Below are 23,411 nucleotides of genomic sequence, written 5' to 3' on the forward strand. Positions count from 1 at the left end.
GTATTTGAAACCACCCTCTTCTGGAAGCTTATGCTGCTAATGACGTCATCTCCAGCAGGAGGGCAGCCCTCAGTAGCAGAGCTTGGTGGCCCACGCTCTGCTGGTCTGAGATGCACTGAAGTTCTTCCCTGCAGGAGAGGGAATGTTCCGAGTACTTTCCTCCCTTCCTGCTTCTCTCCCATCCTCCTTCCCTCCTTCCAGAGAACATTTCACACATGCATTAAAGAAAAACAAAGAGAGCAATAAACTCTCTTGTACCTGTCAGGCAACTATCAGCCAGCTACAGGAAGGATCTCAGGACCACTCTTGTTTCACCTTTTTTTTTAGATGGAGTCTCACTCTGTCACCCATGCTGGAGTGCAGTGGTGTGATATTGGCTCACTGCAACCTCCCCCTCCAAGGTTCAAGTGATTCTCCTGCCTCAGGCCTGCCACCATACCCAGCTAATTTTTGTATTTTTAGTAGATACAGGGTTTCATCATGTTGGCCAGGCTGGTCTCGAACTTCTAACCTCAAGTGATCCACACACCTCGGCCAACTCCCAAAGTGTTGGGATTATAAGCGTGAGCCATTGTGCTGGGACTGTTTCACCTTTTCTTTATTTTTTAGGTATATCTATGTATATATATATGCACACACAAATTTTATATATGTATATATATATGCATATTTTATTGTACTTTAGGTTCAGTTTTTTTTTTTTTAATTTGTAGAGATGAGGTCTCACTATGTTGCCCAGGCTGGCCTTGAATTTCTGTGATCAAGAGATCCTCCCGCCTCAGCCTCCCAAAGTGCTGGATTACAGGTGTGAGCCACTATGCCTGGCCTCTTGTTTCATCTTTGTCCACTCACATGATCAGATTATTTAAAAGCAAATCCAAGACTATATAAATTGTATACTATATAAAACATAGTATTTTATCCACAAATACTTTGGGCTGTATCTCTAATGGATGAAATTTTCTTTTTAAGAGATGGGGTCGGGCCGGGCGCGGTGGCTCAAGCCTGTAATCCCAGCATTTTGGGAGGCCGAGGCGGGTGGATCACGAGGTCAAGAGATCCAGACCATCCTGGTCAACATGGTGAAACCCCGTCTCTACTAAAAATACAAAAAAAAATTAGCAGGGCATGGTGGCACGTGCCTGTAATCCCAGCTACTCAGGAGGCTGAGGCAGGAGAATTGCCTGAACCCAGGAGGCGGAGGTTGCAGTGAGCCGAGATCGCGCCATTGCACTCCAGCCTGGGTAACAAGCGCGAAACTCTGTCTCAAAAAAAAAAAAAAAAAAAGATGGGGTCTCACTTTGTTGCCCAAGCTGGAGTGCAGTAGTGTGATCATGGCTTACTGCAGCCTCAAACTCCTGGGCTGAAGTGATCTCCCCACTTTAGCCTCCCAAGTGGCTAAGACTACAGGCAGGCACCAGCATGCCTGCCTCATTTTAAATTGTTTGTGTATATATGGTCTTGCTATGTTGCCCAGGCTGATCTTGAACCCCTGGCCTCACTCAGTCTTCTCACCTCAGCTGGGACTACAGGTGCATGCTACCATGAAGGTAAGAATAAAAAAAAAAAAAAAACCCCAATCGCAATACCACTATCATACTTTGGCATCTTTTTATTATTTTTTGAGACGGAATCTTGCTCTTGTTGCCCAGGCTGGAGTGCAATAGCATGATCTAGACTCACTGCAACCTCCCAGGGTCAAGCGATTCTCCTGCCTCAGCCTCCGGAGTAGCTGGGATTTCAGGTGGGTCCCACTACGCCTGGCTGTTTTTTGTATTTTTAGTATCGACCGGGTTCCACCATGCTGACCAGCCTGGTCTGGGATTCCTGACCTCAGGTGATATGCCTGCCTCAGCCTCCCAAAGTGCTGGGATTACAGGTGTGAGCCACCACTCCTGGCCACTTTGGCATCTTCTAATGCCCAATCTTTATTTGCACTTTCCTGATATTCTCAAGAATACATTTTTATACAGCAGTCCCCGCTTATCCACGGGGTATATGTTCCAAGATCCTCTGGATGCCTTGATACCATAGATAGTACTGAGCCCTTGTATACTATGTTTTTTCCTATTCGTACACACCTGTGGTAAAGTTTAATTATAAAGGAGGCACAGTAAGAGTTTAACAACAATAATTTATAATATACCATAATAAAAGTTGTGTGAATGTGGTGTCTCTTCCTAAAAATATCTTATTGAACTGTGCCCCAGGCAACTGAAATGGTAGAAAGTGAAACCATGGGTGAAGCGGGACTATTGCATCAGCAAGTTTCAATCAGGATCCACCTAAAGTCCACACACTGAGTTTGGTAGAGGTCTACCAAACAGTGACCTTCTCTGGACCATGGAAGGCTGGGAGAGTCTTGGGATGAAGGAGAAGGAAGGTAGCCGCCACCCCCCACCGCCCCCCCGCCTGTCAGCAGCAGAAAATTAGATTCCCACCAGGTAGTGCTGGAGCTGTTCTCATGTAATTTCAAAAGGCAAGCGGAGTTCCATGCTTTGCATCCTGAGCATAGCTTATCTCATATAAGTCTCACAATAACCCCATCATGTAGTAATTATGCCCATTTTTCAGATGAAGAAACTAAGTCTGAGGGAGGCTTTTCAAGTAAGTAGAAGTGAAGTTTTCACTTATCTCATTTCACAGACCATATCTACTTCTCTCCAGAATTTTTGGTGACCCTGGGACAAGCCACAGTGACAGCTGCCACCTCCAACACAGGACCCTCTTGCTGGTGGGTCCCATCTGGGGAACTTCTGAGATCCAAAGGGGGCCACGTATGATGATGTGCAGATGACAGGCACTAACGACTCAAGTGCTCCCCAGCTCTCCTGGAGCATCAGCGAGAAAGCATCTTCATTTCTCATAACTGCTGCAGGTGCAGACAGTCATCTTCTTGTTTAGATTCCATTTTTTTCTTATGAGACTTTATTTTTTCTATATATGAAACATATATATTTATACATGAATATATAAGGTATGGCACATAATGAAATGAGCCCTTATGCACCCAACATGCAGCTTGAGAAACAGAATGCTGCTGGGCATGGTGGCTCATGCCTTAATCCCAGCACTTTGGGAGGCTGAGGTGGGCAGATCACGAAGTCAGGAGATCGAGACCATCCTGGCCAACCCAGTGAAACCTCATCTCTAAAAAAAAAAATTAAATAAAAAAAATTAAAAAGAAATAGAATGCTGACTGGGCATGGTCACTCATTCCTATAATCCAAGTACTTTGGGAGCCCAAGGCAGGAGAATCGCTTGAGCCTGGTGATATGAGACCAGCCTGGGCAACTAAGTGAGATCCTGTCTCTACAAAAAAAAAAATAAAAACTAGCTGGGTATGTTGGTGCATGCCTGTGGTCCCAGGTACTCAGGAGGCTGAGGTGGGAGGATTGCTTGAGCTCAGGAGGTCAAGGCTGCAATGAGCTATGATTGCATGACTGCACTCCAAACTGGGCAATGGAGCAATACCCTCTCTCAAAAAAAAAAAAAAAAAGCTAAGGATATCTTTGAAGCCACTGTTAGCCCCTCCCAACTGAATCAGCTCCCTCCTTATCCCCCTAGTAATCTGCTCTGAGTTTTTATTTATCACTTCCTTGCTTTCCTTCATGGTTGCCACATACATGTATGTTTTTGAAGAATATTTTGCTACGTTTTGTTTGTTTTTGAACTTTATACAAAGGAATTATACTTTTTGTATTCTGTGATTTGCTTTTCACTCAACATTATGTTTGGAGAGTGCATTCATGTTGATGTGTGCATATATGCAGGCCATTTGCAACAGTGTTTCATTGTGTGTTGCAATTTACTAATCAATTATCCCACTGGACACTTGGCTTGTTCCCTGCTTTTACTTTTTCTGAATTACAAACAAGGTTGCCTTGGGCCTTCCTACCTGTCTGTGGAGCACATGAGTAAGTGTTTCTCTGGCTTATATCTTTAAGAGCGAAACTGCTGAAATGAAGGGCAAAAACGTGGCTAACACACGCAGGAGACCTCCAGTTACTGGATGTCTTTACCAACACAACATACTGTTGTTTTGTTTTTGTTTTCTTCTTTTTCTTCTTTGTGCATGTTGCAGGGAAACACGATACTGTTGACTTTTGTTTTGTGTCAATCTGATGGGGATAAACGGATATCTAATTACGTTTTTTGATTAAATTTTATTTTATTATTATTATTATTTTTGAGACGGAGTTTTGCTCTTGTTACCCAGGCTGCAGTGCAATGGCACGATCTCAGCTCACCGCCACCTCCGCCTCCTGGGTTCAGGCAATTCTCCTGCCTCAGCCTCCCGAGTAGCTGGGATTACAGGCACGTACCACCGTGCCCAGCTAATTTTTTGTATTTTTAGTAGAGACGGGGTTTCACCATGTTGACCAGGATGGTCTGGATCTCTTGACCTCATGATCCACCCGCTTCGTCCTCCCAAAGTGCTGGGATTACAGGCTTGAGCCACCGCACCCGGCCAAATTTTATTTTCTTTTTAAAGTCTCATTATGTTGCCTAGTTTGGTCTCAGACTCCTAGGCTCGACTGATCCTCCCAGCTCAGCCTCCCAAAGTGCTGGGATTACAGGCATGAGCCACTGCACCCGGCTTGCTTCTTATTCTTTTTATGATCGTTTTCTATAAAGAAAAGAGGGAAAATCTAACTTTCAGTTGCCATGTTCGAATCAGAAATGTACTCTTTTTTAATCTCAACATTACATTGCCTTCTCTTTCTTCTTCCTTTCATTAGTGTTGCTAAAAAATGTGTTGATTTTATTAGTCTTTTCAAATTTTCAAAGAGCCAATGTCTGGCTCTTTTGATACTCTACTGCTTCTTTTTCTTATTTTGCTGCTCTTGTCAGTATTTTCCTTCCTTCAACTTCTGTTCCTTCTTTTCTTTCTTTCTCTTGATCTCTCTCTCCTTCTCCTTCCTTCCCTTCATTCTTTCTCTTTCTTTCTTTTTCCTATATTTCATTTCTTTCCTTTCTTTTGTCTCACTCTGTCACCCAGGTTGGATGGCTTACTACAACCTCCACCTCGCAGGTTCCTGTGATTCTCATGCCTCGGCCTCCTGAGTAGCTGGAATTACAGGTGTGCACCACCATACCTGACTAATTTTTGTATTTTTCATAGAGACAGGGTTTCTCCATGTTGGCCAGGCTGATCTTAAATTACTGACTTCAAGTGATCCACCCACCTTGGTCTCCTAATTTTTATGTTTTTTGTAGAGACAAGGTCTCACTTTTGTTCCCAGTCTGGTCTTGAACTCTGGGTCTCCAGCAATTCTCCTTCTATGGCTTCCTAAAGAGCTGGCATTATAGGCGTGAGCCACTGCGCCCGGCCAATTCTCAGACATTCTGTGGAAATGAGATAATACATCATTAAAAAGCCATGATTGGTTGGAAGATGACAAAGATACAGTCAGGAATATAGTGGTATCCTTTTGGACAGGACGAAATGCTGAAGGATCTGATTGGTATTTCATCTGGGGACCTCCAAGAAAGGATTTGAAGGCACATAACTGGTTATTCCTTCCACCTTGGACTTCTCCACTGTGTTCAACCACACAGGGAAGTGCAATAGGCTTTTCTGATAGCTCTGCATCCACAGCGAGACTGTGGGCCCAGGTTCTCAGACGCAGCACCTTCCAATCCTAACGGCAGATGGCAGTGTTGCACACGATGGAGCCAGCGTTAAGTACAAAAAGGAGAATTCAAACAAGTGTTATAAATAATGAAATATTTAGGCCAGGCGAGGTGGCTCACGCCTGTAATCTCAGCACTTTGGGAGGCCAAAGCAGGTGGATCACCTGAAGTCACAAGTTCGAGACCAGCCTGACCAAGATGGTGAAACCCCATCTCTACCAAAAATCCAAAAATTTGGCTGGGCACGGTGGTTCAAGCCTGTAATCCCAGCTCTTTGGGAGGCCGAGGCGGGCAGATCACCAGGTCAAGAGATCGAGACCATCCTGGCCAACATGGTGAAACCCCGTCTCTACTAAAAATACAAAAATTAGCTGGGTGTGGTGGCATGCGCCTCTAATCCCAGCTACTTAGGAGGCTGAGGCAGGAGAATTGCTTGAACCCAGGAGGTGGAGGTTGCAGTGAGCTGAGATTGTGTCACTGCACTCTAGCCTGGTGTTTGGCAACAAAGCGAGACTCTGTCTCAAAAAAAAAAAAAAAGCAAAAATTAGGCCGGTGTGGTGGTGGGTGCCTGTAATCCCAGCTACTCAGGAGGCTGAAGTGGGACAATTGCTTGAACCTAGGAGGCAGAGATTGTAGTGAGCTGAGATCGTGCCACTGTACTCCAGCCTGGATGACAGAGTAAGACCCTGTCTCAAAATAAAAATTAAAAAAAAAAAATATTTAAAAGTTTAGAAAAGCATCCTAATCATCACTTGAGGCAGTTGGGACATAAGCTGAGGAGCTTCAGACTGGAACCACACATTATCCACGTCTCCAGTGTTCCCCAGGCCACCACCAGTCTCACTGTCAAGGCCAATACATGGCTTCTCAATGTGGAGAAGCCACAAGGCTCTGAGTGAGTCCTAACTCTTGCCACTGCAATGAGACATGTTCTGAAGTCACGCTAAAGATGGATTGCATTTGACAGTCAGAAGGAGCTGGAGGAACTGGCTTGTGCATGACATCAGGCAGGCCCCAAAAGATAAGGAAAATGAGCCACTCTAGAATGTCCACACAGTGGACTACTCAGCAATGAAAAGGGATGGACTGTTGATAAATGCAACAGCTGGGGTGAATCTCAAGGGAATTATCTGACTGGAAAATGCCAACATTGAGCAAGGTGGCTCATGCCTAAATCTCAGCATTCTGGGAAGTTGAGGCAGGAGAATCACTTGAGCCCAGGAGTTTGAAACCAGCCTGGGCAGTATAGTGAGACCTTGTCACTACAAAATTCTTTTTTTAATTAGCTAGGCATGGTGGTGATCCTCTGTAGTCTCAGCTACTTGAGAGGTTGAGGTGGGAGGATCATCTGAGGCCAGGAGGCAGAGGCTACAGTAGAGCTATGGAGCTAAGATGGATCTAGACCATGTCTCAAAAGAGAGAGAGAGAGAGGAGAGAGAGGAGAGAGAGAGAGAGAGAGAGAGAGATAGAGGAGAGAGAGAGAGATAGAGGAGAGAGAGAGGAGAGAGAGAGAGATAGAGGAGAGAGAGAGGAGAGAGAGAGAGAGAGAGCAGAGAGAGAGAGGAGAGAGAGAGAGAGAGAGAGAGAGAGAGAGGAGAGAGAGAGAGAGAGAGAGAGAGAGAGAGAGAGAGAGAGAGAGAGGAGAGAGGAGAGAGAGAGAGAGAGAGAGAGGCCAATATCAGAATGTTACAAACTCTGTGTGATTCCGTTTATATGACATCAGTGGTTGCCAGGAGGTGGGGGGGGGGTGGGGGGGGTGGGGGGGTGGTGACTGGAGGGCAGCATGAGGGAGTTTTAGGGGTGATGGAACTGTGTGCTGTGTCCTGTTTGCATGAATCTATGCACTTGTTAAGATGCATTGAACTGTAAACCTCCCCTAAAAGTCCATTTTACTCTATGATAATACAGAAAAGATAGCGGAGAGACAGCCATAACCATTTTCCCGAAATGGGATAATCTTTAAGCAAGAGCATTTTTTCCCAACGATGAAACTGACCAATGAATCTTGTATCTCTTTCTTTTCCCTGTTACTGGCCTTTGTTTATCTTTAATATTCACAGCAATTCTTGGCTCCTGTTTCACTCCATGTGTTTATCAGCTCCTATATTCATGATGTTCCCAAACGTGCTAGAATTTACCTCCTGTATCTAAATGTCCTAGATACAGCACATAAGGACAGAAATTAAGTCAATGAGTGGCCAGGAAAGAAGATATAGTAAATGTAATATTTTTAGAAGTCATTTTAAGAAACTCAAGCTACTAAGTAAAATATTCTAATTCTCTAAACATCATGAACATTCAGGGAGGATGGTGTTTCAAAGTTTACTTCTACCAGGTATCATGTTCTTTAGCCTTTTTTTTTTTTTTGAAACAGAGTTTCACTCTTGTTGCCCCAAACCAGAGTGCAATGATGTGATCTCAGCTCACTGCAACCTCCCCCTCCCAGGTTAAAGTGATTCTCCTGCCTCAGCCTTCCAAGTAGCTGGGATTACAGGCACATGCCACCATGCCTAGCTAATTTTTTATATTTTTAGTAGAGACAGGGTTTCAACACATTGGCCAGGCTGGCCTCAAATTCCTGACCTCAGATGATCCACTCACCTTGGCCTCCCAAAGTGCTGGGATTACAGGTGTGAGCCACTGCGCCCGGCCCCTTTACCCTTTTAAGAGACTTTTTTTTTTTTTTGAGGCAGACTCTCACTCTGTCACCTAGGCTAGAGTACAGTGGCACAATCTTAACTCCCTGCAACCTCCACCTCTCAGGTTCAACAATTCTCCTGCCTCAGACTCCTGAGTAGCTGGGACTACAGATGTGTGCCACCATGCCCGGTTAATTTTTTTTTTGGGGGGGCAGGGGGGGAGGAAGGCAGGAAGGGAGGGAAAAAGGACGGTAGGGAGGAAGGAAGGGAGGAAGGAAGGAAGGGAGGGAGGGAGGGAGGGAGGGAGGGAGGGAGGAAGCGGGGAGAGAGGGAGGGAGGGAGGGAAGGGAAGAAAGGAAATCAAGCAATGAGAGAGACATTGCCGACATGGATCTAGAGGTTTACAAGTTGATTTCTTTTTTTTTGAGAGAAGGAAAGAAAAAATAAAAATAAGTAAAGGAGAGAAAGAAAGAGGAAGAGAAAGAGGGAGAGTAAATGGAAATATTGCTTTATTTTGAAAAAAATTGGGTATTAATGATGGCCAATCAATGTTTCATTTAAGCTTATGGGTAGGTGTGATGTGGTATTGACAAGAATGTATATTTTGTGTATCTGAAGTGGAGAGCTCTATAAATATTTATTAAGTTTACTTGTTCCGGATCTGAGTTCGAGTCCTTGATATCCTTATTAATTTTCTGTCTCACTGAATCTAAGTCTCGTATCTGGGTGTTAGGATCATTAGCTCTTGTTGTTGCATTGATCCTTTTACCACTATATCTTTGTTGCTTTAAAATCTATTTTATCCTATACGAGAATTGCAACTCCTGCTTTTTATTTATTTATTATTAATTTTTGCTCTCCATTTGGTTGGTAAATCTTTCTCCATCCCTTTGAGTCTTTGTGTATCCTTGCATGTGAAACAGGTCTGGATGTAACATGCCATTGGGTTTTGGCTGTGTCTTTTGACTGGGGGATTTAGTCAATTTAAATTTAGGGTTACTGCCATTTGATGTTGACTGGCTGTTTTATCCATTCGTTGGTGTAAATTCTTCTTTATGTTGGTGCTCTTTACTTTTTGGTGTATTTTTAGAAAGGCTAATACTGGTTGTTTCTTTCTGTGTGTAATGCTTCTTTCAGAAGCTCTTGTAAAGCAGGCCTGGTGGTAATAAAATCTCTGAGTTTTGCTTGTTTATAAAAGATTTTATTTTTCCTTCAGTTGTGAAGCTTAGTTTGGCTGGATATAAAATTCTGGGCTGAAGGTTCTGTTCTTTGAGGATGTTGAATATTGGCCCCCACTCTCTTCTGGCTTGTAGAGTTTCTGCTGAGAGATCTGCTGTGAGTCTGATAGGCTTGCCTTTGTGGGTAACCTGACCTTTCTCTCTGGCTGCCCTTAGTATTTTCTCCTTGGTTTCAACCCTGGTGAATCTAACGATTATGTGCCTTGGGGTTGCTCTTCTTGAGGAATATCTTTGTGGTGTTCTCTGTATTACCTGGGGTTGAATGTTGACCTGCTTTGCTAGTTTAGGAAAATTTTCCTGAATAATATCCTGAAGGGTATTTTCCAGCTTGCATTCATTCTCTTCGTTGCATTCAGGTACACCTATCAAACGTAGATTTGGTCTTTTCACATAGTCCCACATTTCTTGGAGACTTTGCTCATTCCTTTTTATCCTTTTTTCTCTAATCTTTTCTTCACGTTTTATTTCATTAAGTTGGACTTTGACCTCTGATATCCCTTATTCTGCTTGAACAATTCGAGTGTTTAAACCTGTGCATACTTCTCGGAGTTCCTGTATTGTATTCTTCAGTTCCATTAATTCACTCATACTCCTCTCTAAGTTGTCTATTCTCAATAGGATTTCATCAAACCTTTTTTCAAAGTTCCTAGTTTCTTTACGTTGGGCTACAACATGGTCTTTTAACTCACCGAAGTTTGTTATTATCCATTCCTTGAAGAGTGATTCTGTCATCAGGATGCGCTCGTTCTCCATCAAGCCTTGTTCCATTGTTGATGTGGAACTGTGATCATCTTTAGAGGGAGAGGCATTCTGTCTTTGAGTATTCTCAGCTTTTTTACGCTGGTTTCTTCCCGTCATTGTAAATTTATCCTCCTGTTGTCTTTGAAATTACCAACTTTCAGATTAGGTCTCTTGAGTGGATGTCCAGGTTGTTAGTTCCCAGGGCCAGAGCAGCTGCGTTAAAACTGATGGTGCTTTTCTGCCCAGGATTCTCCTGTCTGGCTTCCTTCTTGTGTCTGTAGTAGGCGACTCTGCCTTCCCGGGGCTCCAAACCTCGGTCAGAAGGGGAACCGGTCCTGTTTACTCTGCGCCCAGCGCTGCCACGCGGAGGTGCCATCACAGCCGCTGCGCCGGGCTCTGGTGTCCTGCTGGGGCCCTTGTGGGTCCTCCGAACCTGTTTACTCTGCTCCGAGAGCTGCCGCGCCGAGGTGCCGGGGGAACCACTGCGCCGGCCACGAGAGTCGCGCTGGCCACCCGTGTGTTTCCTCCACTGGGGGATCTTCTGCTCCGTGAGCGACCAGAATTTGTCTGAAAGTGTGGCGTCCTCTAGTTCTCCATGCCTTCCCTGAGAGCTGCAATCCCCGGACGTTAGCGATCGGCCATCTTGGATTGTTCTCCCGATTAATTTTTTGTATTTTTGGTAGAGACAGGGTTTCACTGTGTTAGCCAGGATGGTCTTGATCTCCTGACCTTGTGATCTGCCTGCCTTGGCCTCCCAAAGTTCTGGGATTACAAGTGTGAGACACCACGCCCCACCTAAATATCATATTTTTAAAAGACTATTTGAATCAGAATCCAAATAAGATCTGCATATTACAATTAGGTGATATGTCTCATGGCATTTGTAATCTGTAGGTCTTGCCTCTAGCTTTTTTTTCCTTCTCAATGTATCTGTTGAAAAAGGAACTTGGTGATTGCTCTGGTTTGGCTGATGGTGACCCGTGGTGTCATTTACTATGTTCCTCCGTTCCTTGTATTTCCTGGTGATCAGTAGTTAGAACTAAAGACTTGATCCGTTTTTTTGTTTTGTTTTTCTATTTGACTTGATCAGTTTTTGGTTAGAATTTTTTTCTCCAAATATATATTAGATACTCAATTCCTTCCTAGCTTCTGCCACAGAGACTCGCCTCTCCACCCCGCCATCTCGCTGTCTCTCTCACACACAACTGAAGTTATAAATGATTTTCAACCTATCACAAATGAAATTCCAAGCCAGAAGTTTTATTCACTTACTCATTTATTTAATATTTATTAGCAGCTATGATTTTTTAGCAGCTACAGATTGTTCTAGATGCTATGGGTATTACAAAACATAGCAGTGCTTTTCAATTTACATATGCATAGGAATGGTTGTGAGAGAAGCTCGGTAGATCCTGTTCCCAGCAAAACAACACTTAACCAATAAAAATTATTAAGAACACACCATTCTCTGGGACCAGGTGCAGTGGCTTACACCTGGAATTCCAGAATGTTGGGGGGCCACAATGGGAAAATCGCTTGAGCCCAGGAATTTGAGACCAACCTAGGCAACAAAGTGAGACCAATCTTTTTTTTTTTTTTTTCGAGATGGAGTTTTGCTGTCGTTACCCAGACTGGAGTGCAAGGGCACAATCTCGGCTCACCGCAACCTCTGCCTCCCGGGTTCAGGCAATTCTCCTGCCTCAGCCTCCTGAGTAGCTGGGACTACAGGTGCACACCACCATGCCCAGCTAATTTTTGTATTTTTAGTATAGACGGGGTTTCACCTTGTTGACCGGGATGGTCTCGATCTCTTGACCTTGTGATTCACCCGCCTCAGCCTCCCAAAGTGCTGGGATTACAGGCGTGAGCCACCATGCCTGGCTGAGACCAATCTTTACCAAAAAATTTTTTAAAACTAGCCAGGTGTGGGGCAGGCACCTGTAGTCCTAGCACCTTAGGTTGCTGAGGTGGGAGGATTCTTTGAGCCCAGGAGTTCGAGGCTGCAGTGAGCCGAGAGCCTGTCAGTGCACTCCAGCCTAGGCAACAGAGTGAGACTTTGTCGCTAAATAAATAAAGTGTCTGGAAATTGTCTAAAGGCATACAGCAAATGAAGAAACATTTATTCAAGAAAATTACAAAAATTCAGAAAGAACCAAGGGTATCTGTGATATTGAGCTACAACCCACTCCTCCTCCCCCCTCCACCAGCTCTGAGTGATGGAGGCTTTGCTCCAGGTAGGAAGGGCTGAGAATATGGTTCCCTCCTCACTCAGCGGCCAATCAAGGCTCACTGGGAGGCATGGGCTGCCAGCATTTCTCATCCTCTCCCTCAAGGAACCACAAAGAAAAGAACTGAAAAATACAGTTAAAGAATCATTAAAATAACAAAAATGTTACACTGGAAAATACTTACTATTAAAAATGGTAAAAGAAAGTAAAAAAAAAAAAATAAAAGCAAAAGAAAGTAGTAAATAAGGGAGGAGGACAAAGAAAGACATAAGAAATAGAAAACAAGAATTGTGCTGGGTGCGGTGGCTCATGCCTGTAATCCCAGAACTTTGGGAGGCCAAGGCGGGCAGATCATGAGGTCAGGAGATCAAGACCATCCTGACTAACACAGTGAAACCTTGTCTCTACTAAAAATACAAAAAATTAGCTGGGTGTGGTAACTACTAAATACAAAAATTAGCTGGGCCTGTGGTCCCAGCACTTGGATAAGTGAGGCAGGAGAATTGCTCAAACCCAGGAGGCAGACTGCAGTGAGCAGAGATTGTGCCACTGCACTCCAGCTTAGGTGACAGAGCAAGACTCCATCTCAAAAAAAAAAAAAAAGAAATCAAGAATGGCAGACACAGATTCAACCACATAATAAAACCCTTAAATGTGAACAGATTAAACAATTAGAAGGCAGAGATGTCATCCTTGGTTAAAAAACAAACTATAGGCTGGGTATGGTGGCTCACACTTGTAATCCCAACACTTTGGGAGGCCAAGGTGGGTGGATCAAGAGGTCAAGAGATCAAGACCATCCTGGCCAACTTGGTGAACCCTCATCTCTACTAAAAAATACAAAAATTAGCTGGGTGTGGTGGTGTGTGCCTGTAGTCTCAGCTACTCGGGAGGCTGAGGCAGGAGAATTGCTTGAACCCAGGAGGCGGAGATTGCCGTGAGCCAAGATTGCTCCACTGCACTCCAGCCTGGCACCTGGCAACAGAGCAAGACTATGTTCCAAAACAAACAAACAAAAAAACAAAACAAAAAAAAAACAAACTATATGCTATCTACAGGAAACATACTTTAGATTCAAAAGTACGAACAGGCTGAAAGATGGGGAAAATATACCCATGGAAACAGCAACCATAGCAAGCTGGAATGGCTATATTGATATGAAACAAAATAGATTGTAAAAATGTTACAAGAGGCAGGGCTCCGTGGCTCACGCCTGTAATCCCAGAACTTTGGGAGGTGGAGGTGGGTGGATCATTTAAGGTCAGGAGTTCGAGACCAGCCTTGCTTACATGGTAAAACCCATCTCTACCAAAAATACAAAAATTATCTGGGTGTGGTGGTGAGCACCTATAATCTCAGCTACTAGGGAGGCTGAGGCAGGAGAATCACTTGAACCCAGGAGGCGGAGCTTGCAGTGAGCAGGGATGGTACCACTGCACTCCATCCTGGGCGAGAGAGGAAGACAGTGTCTCAAAAAATAAAATAAAATAAAAAATAAATTAAAATGTTACAAGATATAAAGAAGGACACTTAATAACAAAGTATCAGTTCATCAGGAAGATGTAACCGTTATAGACATATGCAACTAACCAAACAGCCCCAAATTATGACAAAAAAATGAACCACAGAATTGAAAGTCAAAATGGACCGTTGAACAGTAATAGTTGAAGACTTCCATACCCAACTTTCAAGAACAGATACAACAGCTAGATGAAAGATTAGCAGGGCTATAGCAGACATGAACGCTGTTAATGCAACCAGACCTAACAGATATCTACAGAACACTCCAACCAACAGCAGCAGAAAGCACGTTCTTCTCAAGCACACATAGCACATCATCCAAGATATACCATGTGCTAGGCCGTAAAACAAACCTCAATACACTTAGAAGGATTGAAATCATATAAAGCGCATTCTATGACCACAGTAAAAATTAGAATTTGATAACAGAAGAACATTGGGAAATTCACAAATGTAGAAAGATTCAATGTCACACTCCTAAATAACAAATGGATGCTATGGTTTGAATGTACCTCCCAAAACTCACGTGTTGAAAACTTAATCCCCAGGGGAACAGTATGGGGAGGTGGGGACCAATGGGAGGTATTTAGGTCATGAGGGCAGAGCCCTCATGAATGGAAATGCCACTATAAAAAGGCCCCATGGAAGTGGTTTCTCTCTCTCTCCCCCACACCCCCACCTCCTGCCATGTGAGAACATGGTGCTTCTCCTCTCTGGAAGGTACAGTGTTTAAGGCACCACTTGGAAGCAGAGAAGCCAGGCCCTAACTTGCCAGCACCTTGATCTCGGATTTCCCTGCCTTTAAAACTATGAGAGAATAAATTTCCATTCTTTATAAATTAACCAGTCTCAGGTATTTGGTTGTAGTGGCACAAAATGGACTAAAACAATAGGTCAAAGAAGAAAAAGGAAACTAGAAAACACTTTCAGATAAATGAAATAGAAAATACAACATACCACAACTTATGGAATGCAGCAAAAACAGTGTCTAGAGGAAAATGTATAGCTGTAAATACCTACATTAAAAAAGGAGAAGCCCAGACAATATAGCAAGACCCCATCCCTACAAAAAAAAAATTAAAAATTTAGCCCACTGTGGTGGTGCATACCTGTAATCCAAGCTGCTTGAGCTCAGGAGGCTGAGGCAGGAGGATCACTTGAGCCCAGGAGTTCAAGGCTGCAGTGAGCAGGGTCTAAAAAAAAAAAAAGTAAAATAATCCACAGAATGAAATAAAATATGTGCAAATTATATATCTACAAGGATGTAGTATTTAGAATACATAAAGAACTCTTACAACTTCATAATAAAATATAAATAATATAATTTAAAGATAGGCAAAAGTCTTAAATAGATATCTCTGTAAAGAAGATACACAAACTGCTAATAAGCACATGAAAAGTTGCTCAACATCATTAAGTCATTAGGAACTGCAGATCACAGCCACAATAAGATACCACTTCACACGCACAAGGATGGCTATAATCAAAAAGACGTAGGAACAAAGTGTGGCAAGGATGTGGAGAGATGGAATCCTCATACATTGCTGGTGAGAACGTCAAGTGGTGCAGCCTCTTGGAAAACAATTTGGCAGTTCCTTAACAATTAAAAAATAAAACTTCTCACCAGGTTCATGCCTGTAATCCCAGCATTTTGGGAGGCCGAGATGTGTGGATCACCTAAGGTCAGGAGTTTGAGACCAGCCTAGCTAACATGGCAAAACCCCATCTCTACTAAAAATACAAAAATTAGCTGGGCATGGTGGTACATGCCTATAATCCCAGCTACTTGAGAGGCTGATGCAGGAGAATTGCTTGAACCTGGGGGGTGGGGGGAAGTTGCAGTGAGCCGAGATTGTGCCACTGGACTCTAGCCTGGGATAGAGTGAAATGAAACTGTGCCTCAAAAATAAATAAATAGGAGGGGCCACAGACCTGGAGCAGCATGTGGACTCTTGGCCACCACGCAGCCGCCGCCTTCCTACTCTGGTCGTCGTCCCCTAGCCCGGCCCAGGCCCAGACCGTCGCCGGGGCCCCGTGGCCAGGGGAGTTGGCCCAGCTCTGCAGCCACTGCAGCCTGCACACCGGAATCGCAGAGGCCTGTGGGTCACGTCACGCCAGTTTGAATCTTCATGGCCTCAACCAGATTCAGAATGTCAAAAGCAGAGTGTCTATTTGATGAATTTGAGGAAAATGGGAACTTTGGGTCACCCAGGGTCTCTAGATGAGACCACCTGTGAAAGACTAGCAGAGGAAATGCTGGACTCCTTAGCTGAGTTTTTTGAAGACCTTGCAGACAAGCCATACATATTTGAAGACTATGATGTTTCTTTTGGGAGTGGTGTCTTAAGTGTTAAACTGGGTGGAGATCTCGGAACTTAGGTATCAACAAGCAGACAGCAAACAAGCAAATCTGGCTATGTTCTCCATCCAGTGGACCCAAGTGTTATGACTGGACTGGGAAAAGCTGGGTATACTCCCACGACGGCGTGTCCCTCCATGAGCTGCTGGCCGCAGAGCTCACTAAAGCCTTAAAAACCAAACTGGACTTGTCTTCCTTGGCCTATTCTGGAAAAGACACTTGATGCCCAGCCCAGTTTTAAGGATATTAAAAGCCGTCAGGCCAGGACCCCAGCTTCATTATGCAGCTGAGGTCTGTTTTCCGTTTTTTGCTTTTTTTTTTCATTCCTGCTTTTGAGGACAGTTGGACTATATGTCACAGCTCTGTGGAAAGAATGTGTTGCCTCTTACTTTGCCCCCAAGTTCTGACTTTTAATTTCTACGGAAGATTTTTTTGGATTGTCTGATTTTTCTCCCTCACATGACATCCCTTATCTTTTACAATGTCTTATGCCTCTACCTGAATATTTTTAAGGTTGTTAACCTTTAAAAAAGCAAAATAATAAGAAGGAAAAATTCCAGGAGAAGAAATGAGTTGTCTTAACTCTTCATTTTTTGAAGGATTTACTGCAAGAAGTACATGAAGAGCAGCTGGTCAACCTGCTCACTGTTCTGTCTCAAAATGAGACACTTTAAAGTGTAGTCTGCAAAAGTTCCCTGGCTTCTCTCAAAGTGTAAGCCCTTCTGAGCTCTTTAGTACTGAAGTATCGAAAGCAACGCACACGAGAAGCCCATTTCTTATTTGTGCTTTGTGACTGCCAGGGTGTGGCCTGCACTGGGATGTCCAGGGAGACCTAGTGCTGTTTCTTCCACATATTCACATATCTCTGTGTGTGTGTGTATACATACATATACATTTTTTTTTTTTTAAGTTTAAGGGTTAGTATGGGATCAGCCGCTACAAGAATGCAAAAAATCTTCCAAAGACAAGAAAGGAGGAAAAAAACCCATTTTCATGAGCTGAGTGATAGAGCGTAATAAACAAAATCATGGAGCTGAGGAGGTGCCTTGTAAAAGTGAAGGGGCATATAAAGGAAAGAGATACTCATGTTGATAAAAAGAGCCCTCTTCCTAGACATAGTGCAGCCCCACAGTAGTTGCCCCTTTGTGGACAAGTTTCCCAAACTCCCTGGACCTCTGCTTCCTTGTCTTAAATGAAAGGATGTAGAGATCGATCCAAGAAGGCCGACCACTAACAGCTCAGGATTGTAGCTCCCAGTGAAAGCTCAGAGAACGAGACGACGCCACATCTTTAGACGAATTTTCGTCACTCACCGATTAGCCGATTCCCAGTGGAGGAGCCCCACGGGTCGCCAGTGCGACTCTTGTGGCCGCCGCAGCGGTTTTGCCGGCGTCTCGGCGCAGCAGCTCTTCATGCAGAGCCAACGGGACTGCTTCCCCTACTGACCGGAGTTTGGAGCTCCGGGAAGTCAGAGCCGCTTGTTGCGGACTCAAGAGGGAAGCCAGACCAGAGATTCCTGGGCAGAAGAGCACCATCAGTCTTATCGCTGCTGTTTAGGCTGCCACAGTGGGTTGCTCGGATCCCAGCACTGGGAATCAATAAGTCGGACATCGAGTCAGAAACCTAATTAGAAAGGCGGTTCATCTACAACGAAGGGAAAAAAACAGCCTAAGAAGGCCGAGTATACTCAAAATTAGAACCCATCAGCAACGGAACAAGCCCTGATAGAAAAGGACTCATCAGTAACAGAACAAGCCCTGATGGAAAAGGACTGTGTTCCATTATCTGAAGTAGGCTTTAAAAGGTGGATGATAAGAAACTTCTGGGAGTTAAAGGAACTTGTTCTAACCCAATGTAAAGAAACTAAGAACTTGGAAAAAAGGTTAGACGAAATGTTGAAAAGAATAGACAATATAGAGAGGAATACAAATGAACTTATGGAGTTGAAAAATACAACACGAGAACTTAGTGAAATATGTACAAGCTTAAACAGCCAAATGGATCAAGCAGAAGAAAGGGTATCAGAGGTCGAAGACCAACTTAATGAAACAAAATGACAAGACAAGAATAGAGAAAAAAGGATAAAAAGGAATGAGCAAAATCTCCAAGCAATATGGGACTATGTGAAAAGACCTAATATACGCTTGATTGGTGTACCTGAATGTGACGGAGAGAATGAATTCAAGCTGGAAAATACTCTCCAGGACATTATCCAGGAAAATTTTCCTAATTTAGCAAAGCAGGACACTATTCAACCCCAGGCAATACAGAGAACACCACAAAGATATTCCTCAAGAAGACCAACCCCAAGGCACATAATTGTTAGATTCACCAAGATTGAAACGAAGGAGAAAATATTAAGGGCAGCCAGAGAGAAAGATCAAGTTACCCATAAAGGTAAGCCTATTAGGCTTACAGCAGATCTCTCAACAGAAACTCTACAAGCTAGAAGAGAGTGGGGGCCAATATTCAATATACTTAATCAACAGAACTTTCAGCCCAGAATTTCATATCCTGCCAATTTAAGCTTTACATTTGAAGGAAAAATAAAATCTTTTAGGAACAAGCAAGTACTCAGAGATTTTATTACCACCAGGCCTGCTTTACAAGAACTTCTAAAAGAAGCATTATACACAGAAAGAAACAACCAGTATGACCCTTTCTAAAAATACACCAAAAAATAAAGAGCATTAGCATAAAGAAGAATTTTTATCAACAAAAGGACAAAATAGCCAGTTAATATCAAACAGCAGCAACCCTAAATTTAAATTGACCAAATCTCCCAATCAAAAGATACAGACAAAATCTAACGGTATATCCAAAGATGTACATAGACTCAAAATAAAGGATTGGAAAAAAAAAAACATACCAACCAAATGGAGAGCAAAAATAAATAAATAAAAAGCAGGAGTTGCAATTTTCACATTTGACAAAATAGATTTCAAAGCTACAAGGATACAAGGGTAAAAGGATTAATGTAATAATAAGAGATCTTAACACCCAGATACATAAGACCCATAATGAGATTTAGATTCAACGAGACAGAAAATTGATAACGATATCCGGGACTGGAACTAAGATCCAGAACAAATAAACTCAACAGAGCTCTCCATTTTAAACACACAAAATATACATTATCCACAAAATCTAACGATATATCTAAAGATATACAAAGACTCAAAACAAGGGGATGGAAAAAAACTCACCAACCAAATGGAGAGCAAAAATAAATAAATAAAAAGCAGGAGTTGCAATTCTCACATTTAATAAAATAGATTTCAAAGCTACAAGGATGCAAGGGTAAAAGGATTAATGTAACAATAGGAGATCTTAACACCCAGATACATAAGACACATAATGAGATTTAGATTCAACGAGACAACAAATTGATAACGATATCCAGGACTTGAATTCAGAGCCAGAACAAATAAACACAATAGAGGTCTCCATTTCAAACACATAAAATATGCATTAACCACTTTAAACACTCAAAATATTGATCGGCCATTATTGAAACCCATTTTAGGAATAAAGTAATATTCCTTTTTCCCTCTTTTTCTTTTTTTCCCCTTCTTTTTCTCTAAAAAAAAAAAAAGAAAGAAAGAAAGGATATAGCATGGTTGATTCCCAGCATTCAGTGGTCCTGGAAGCAGCCTAACAGGCTAGCTCTCATTCCCATTGGGTCAATGACGGATGACAAAGAACAATTTTTAAGCTATATGGGAAACATTGTTATTGGTGTTGCCCTATCAGGATTTCAGTTGAATTCATGTTAAAAGTAATAGCCATTCTTTATTGTACCCTTACTGTGTTAAGCCTATTATACCATATTACCTCATTTTAATTTTTACTGACCTGCACTTTATATGTGAAACAACAAGGCTCCAGGACATCAAAACTCATGCAAAGTTATGCTCATGTTATGTTATTTTCTTACTTAAGGATTTATCGGTGGCTGGTCACTGTGGCTCACGCCTATAATCCCATCGCTTTGGGAGGCCGAGGTGGGTGGATCAACTGAGGTCAGGAGTTTGAGACCACCCTGGCCAACATGGTGAAACCCTGTCTCTACTAAAAATACAAAAATTAGCTGGGTATGGTGGCACATGCCTATAATCCCAGCTCCTTAGGAGGCTGAGGCAGGAGAATCGCTTGAACCCGGGAGGCAGAGGTTGCAGTGAGCTGAGATCTCACCACTATACTCCAGCCTGAGCAACAGAGCAAGACTCGTCTCAAAAAAAAAGGAAGGATTTATTAGTGACAAGTTTATATTAATATGTAGCAAAGGCTTTTCAATGGATGAATAAAAACACATTCCATTATAGTAAAATAAAAAAAGTCAAGCTGGGAGCAGTGGTATATACCTATAGTCCCAGCTACTCAGGAGGCTGAGACAGGAGGATTGCTTGAAGCCAGGAATTGGAGATCAGCGTGGGCAACATAGCAAGATCCTATTTTTTTTTTAAAAAAGAAAAACTTTTAATAAGTAAAATATTTTCTTTCTTCTGAAATAGCAAGATCCTATCTCTTTTTTAAAAAAGAAAAACTCTTAATAAGTAAAATATTTAAAATAAGTAAAATGTTTTCTTTCTTCTGAAATAAAATTATTTATTGAGTCTGATAAAAATGTTTAAGTGCAGTAGGCCAGTGCCAGTGAGAAAATAAATAAAATCATACCTGTGTGTGTGTGTGTGTGTGTGTGTGTTTGCATCTTGCTTCTGAGGAAAGAGACCCAAGCATCTAGGATCCCCTCCCCCTTGACTTCCACACTGTATTTCAAGAGAAGAAAAGGCTGGCCAACCTGCACCTCCTTAATCACCTTCCTATAGATAGCAGGCATAGTATGGGGGAATCTCTCCGGAAGGCATTCTTTTTACTTAAACAAGATCAAACCCTGACCCCATGCCTACTCCATGGACCAAGACCCTTTCACATGTAATTTCTTTTTTTTTTTGAGACCGAGTTTCACTGTTGTTACCCAGACTGGAGTGCAATAGCACGATCTTGGCTCACCGCAACCTCTGCCTCCTGGGTTCAAGCAATTCTCCTGCCTCAGCCTCCCCAGTAGCTGGGACTACAGGCGCACACCACCATGCCCAGCTAATTTTTGTATTTTTAGTAGAGACAGGGTTTCACCTTGTTGACCAGGATGGTCTCAATCTCTTGACCTCGTGATCCACCCTCCTCGGCCTCCCAAAGTGCTGGGATTATAGGCGTGAGCCACCACACCTGGTCATCACATGTACTTTCTAAAACTGTAAATCCAAGACCCTTTCCGGTGTAATTTTTAAGGCTGTAAACCCAAGACCCTTTCACATGTAATATCTAGAGTTGTAAGCCTATATAAAGGCAGAGCTTCTCTTTGTTAGATGAGCTTGGCTGTTAGACAACTATGTCGCCTTGCTCCCAGCCGAATAAATCACCTGTTCCTTCCTAAAATAAATAAATAAATAAATAAAACCTAAACAAAACTCCCGTATGACCCTGCAATTCCACTCCTAGGTATATAGCCAAGAGTGTTGAAAACAAGTGTCCAGACATGTACATGTATGTTCATAGCAGCACTATTCACAAAGTTTTATGAATCCAGATATTCATCATTGGATGAAGGGATAAATAAAACGTGGTATGAATCCATATAACAGAATACAGTATCTCCCCCTTATCAGAGGATACATTCCCAGACCCCCAGTGGATGCCTGAAACCACCGATAGTACCAAATATGTTTATGCAGTCAGGTGCCACATAAGGGTGTTCTGGTCAACTGTGGACCATGTTTCTCAGAATGTGTCCCTGTCACTAAGCAGTGAGTGACTGTACTGTTCTCTCCTATGCGTATGTACCTACAATCAAGTTTAATTTATAAATCAGACACTGTAAGAGATTAACAACAACTAATACTAAAATAGAACAGTTACAACAATATGACGACATCACTATTCTGGCACTTTGGTGCCACTGTTAAGTAATATAAGAATTTTGTTAACACAAGCAGTACAGTACGTGACAGTCTAGCTGATGAGCCAGATGGCTGCTCAGTGTCTCATGGCAAGGAGTGCATGCAGCATGGATATGCTGGACAGAGGGAGGACTCATGTGGGCAGGAGAAAGCAGAATGGTGTGAGGCTCCTCAGAACAGTGGGTAATTCATCAGCTTCCTCAGAACAGTGGGAAATTTAAAACTTACAAATTGCGGCCAGGAGTGGTGGCTTATGACTGTAATCCCAGCACTTTGGGAGGCTGAAGCAGGTGGATCACTTGAGGCCAAGAGTTCAAGACCAGCCTGGCCAACTTGGCAAAACCCTGTCTCTACTGAAATACAAAAACTAGCTGGGAGTGGTGGCACACACCTGTAATCCCAGCTACTCCAGAGGCTGAGGCAGGAGAATCGATTGAATCCAAGAGGCGGAGGTTGCAGTGAGCTGAGATTACACCACTGCACTCCAGCCTGGGCAAGAGAGCAAGACTCCATCTCAAAATAAATAAATACAACTTACGAATTGTTTATTTCTGGAATTGTTTACTTCTGAAACATCTGTAATATTTTGAGATCATTGTTCACTGTGGATAACTGAAACTGTAGAAAGCAAAACCATGAATAAGGGAGAGCGACTGCGTTATTCAGGTAGTAGGAAGGAATGGAGTAGTGAGGTGCGCTACAGCACGAATGAGTCCTCAAAGCCTGCTAAGTGAAAGAAGCCAGTTGCAAAGACCGCATATTGTGTGATTCCATTTATATGAATGGATATAAGACAGATTATTAGAAAAGATGAATATGAGAAAATGGGTGACTGCTAATGGATAAAAGGTTTCTTTAGGGGGTGATAAAAGGAAAGGGTTCTAAAATTAGATTTGACAATAGTTATAAAAGTCTAAATATATTTTATTTTATTTTATTTATTTTTTCAGAGAGCATCTTTATCGTGAGGAAGGGCCTAGCCCCCAAAGTCCTGACACCAAAGACAGACAGAAGATGGGTAGCTGCGGCCAGTGAGTTGTGTGGACGATGGGGCCCAGGAGCCATCGTCTCAGACTCTGCCCCTCCTT

General features: G+C 42.9%; 1 long non-coding RNA gene and 1 pseudogene across 1 annotated transcript; both read left to right on the forward strand.

Moving 5' to 3' along the window:
• Positions 1–1,324: 1,324 nt before the first annotated feature.
• LOC144581380 (uncharacterized) lies at positions 1,325–3,269 on the forward strand. Its single transcript, XR_013532028.1, has 3 exons — positions 1,325–1,550; positions 1,653–1,744; positions 2,647–3,269. It is a non-coding gene; the product is annotated as an uncharacterized LOC144581380 (long non-coding RNA).
• Positions 3,270–15,830: 12,561 nt separating this feature from the next.
• LOC100406956 (frataxin, mitochondrial pseudogene) lies at positions 15,831–16,619 on the forward strand (annotated as a pseudogene).
• Positions 16,620–23,411: the final 6,792 nt, after the last annotated feature.

The sequence above is a fragment of the Callithrix jacchus genome, chromosome 2, assembly GCF_049354715.1.
Source record: "Callithrix jacchus isolate 240 chromosome 2, calJac240_pri, whole genome shotgun sequence".
Classification (NCBI taxonomy): Eukaryota; Metazoa; Chordata; class Mammalia; order Primates; family Cebidae; genus Callithrix; species Callithrix jacchus.